Raw genomic sequence first — 2,341 nt, forward strand, 5'->3', positions numbered from 1 at the left:
TTTTTTTGCCACTTGAGAAAGAGATGCATTAGAAGCTTTGATACCTTTGAAAACTAAGGAGGGCGATGAGGAGTTAAGGGGAGGGTCTACAGGAAAAGAAGTAAGTGTCCGTTTCAGTCTAGAGGATATACTCTACCCCAGGTGGGTCATGGCTGGTGGCCAAGCTCCAGAAGGTGAAGTAATACATACAGCACATGAACCTTGCTCAGGGCAGGCTTACCTCCCATGCTGCTCAACACCAGACACAAGCATGTCCTGTCTTAGTGATTCTTGAGAGAAGGCTAGATAGTTATAGTGTTTCGGGGGGTGGGGGGGGTACGTGTGGTTTCAAACATTCTATTTTGAAAATGGAGACTTTACTTTTATAATACAAGGTAATACTAAGTTACAGTAATTATTCATTTGAGGTCCCCTGAAGGGAGGGTGGTATTTGGAATCTTGGGGTCCGGGTGTTTGATTTTCTAAGACTTAAATAAGTTTTTATGTCACCTTAATGGTAAACTATAGAAAGGCAGGGATTAATGGCACTAAGGCGGTGACAGCTTGAACTGAGGATCTTAGTCCCATGCTGCCTTCCCACCTCCATCTTTGCTTGTCCATTGCATTCACTATAACTGAGCCAGGGTGACTCCTTGCAGGTCTGGAACCCCTGGGTCCATCATGTGTCCTCTAGGGGTCTCTGAGGAATCAGCCAGGTCCTTGGACCCTGGCAGGACGGGCTAGGATTAGCACTCTAGATGAGTGTGAAGGAATTCTGGGGTCCAGCATGCAACTTAAGCATCTCCCCTTTTCTTTTCTCTGCCTTTCAAAGCGTTTGACAGAATCTAGGACTTGTTGGTGCTCTGTCTGCAGGCGAGTGTATGTGTGTGTGCGTGTGCGTGTGCGTGTGCGTGTGTGTGTGTGTGTGTGTGTGTGTGTGTGTGTGTGTAGGGAGGCATCTATGTTTCTGGGCTTTTACCTGGAAACAGGGCCCAAGCAGGTGGATCCAGGCAGATTCTGGTAGGTCAGGCTCCTCTTCTTTCTGAATGTTGTTGTGAAGGTGTTCCCACTGCTCAAATAACCTATGGGAGAGGCTGTCCTAATAATAGTAAATCCATATATAGTAGTTATAACAGGCATTGTTCTAAGCACTTTATCGTTTGAACCCCTTTAACTCTCACAGCAGCACTATGAAGTACTTAGCATCATCATCACCATTTCATAAATGAGGAACAGACACAGAGGTTAGATAACTTTCATGCAGCTAATGAGTGGGTAAATTGGGATTTGAACCCAGAGTTTGCTCTTGACCACACTATACCTGCTATTCTGTTTTAGATTAGAGTTTTCGGTGAGACTTAGGGGCAGGGAGAGAAAAAGGTCCTGCAACTAAAGTTTTTGAGGCCTGAGGTTTGGGTGATGCCAGGGTCCCAATAGAGGCCCAGAGACTGGCCTCAGGCTAGTTCTCTTTGGGTAGGTAGCATCCTAGGACTAGGTGAAAGGAGCTGTCAGCCTCTACAGGAGGAGCATTTTATCACAGACATTGTTTAGAATTGTCATCTTGTGATAATAAAAACCAGACCAAATCAGTTTTTATTATTTTTCAGTTCCCTACAGACAATATGCCCCCTTGTTGCCTGTGTCAGGGCTGACTGACTGCCTTCACACACCCATTGGTACACTGCTGTTTTGGGCATCTTAACTAAAGAAATTAACGCTTACTCTAAAATGACTCTGTCATTTTGGGGGACCATTCTCTTGAGTCTCCTTATCTCTTCCTTCCTTGTACATGGACAGCCTGAGTAGTTTGCCCCAGTTAAGAACCAGTTTCTAAATCTCATTCAAGTCTACGGCCATGCTACCCTGAACAAGCCCAATCCCATCTGATCTCAGGAGCTAAGCAGCGTCAGGCCTGGTTAGTACTTGGATGGGAGACCCCCTAGGAAGACCAGGTGCTGTAAGGAGTAAAAAATAAAAAAAATATAAGGGATTGTAAGCTGACAAGGTCCTTGCAATCTGTGAGGTCAACCAAGGGATGCCTTGCCTAAATCAGTCAATCAATCTCATTCATCATTTGGACATTCTTGTCATCCCCATTTCCAGCAGGGGGCCGGTGACTTCTGCTAGTAAAGAAAGGCAAGACATGAACTTGCAGAATATTGAGGCTTTGCTCTCATGCTTTCCACTCATTTATCCTCCTGGGCCTCCAGATAATCCTGAGAGGTGGAGGAGAGGAGGAGTCTGTCCTACCTGCCCTGAAGGCTGAGCGCTTGGTCCAAGGCCAGCCGCCTCTGGTTATCCAGAGCTGAATGAGAGTGCTAGAATTCCTCTGCCATCCCCTGACTGTGGCTGCCTCAGAAGG

At 46.2% G+C, this 2,341-nt stretch overlaps 1 pseudogene; it reads left to right on the forward strand.

Annotated features, from left to right (window-relative positions):
• Nucleotides 1-1,824: 1,824 nt before the first annotated feature.
• On the forward strand, nt 1,825-1,943 carry LOC111734972 (annotated as a pseudogene).
• Nucleotides 1,944-2,341: the final 398 nt, after the last annotated feature.

Source organism: Pteropus vampyrus, unplaced genomic scaffold, assembly GCF_000151845.1.
Source record: "Pteropus vampyrus isolate Shadow unplaced genomic scaffold, Pvam_2.0 Scaffold10763, whole genome shotgun sequence".
NCBI classification, from domain to species: Eukaryota; Metazoa; Chordata; class Mammalia; order Chiroptera; family Pteropodidae; genus Pteropus; species Pteropus vampyrus.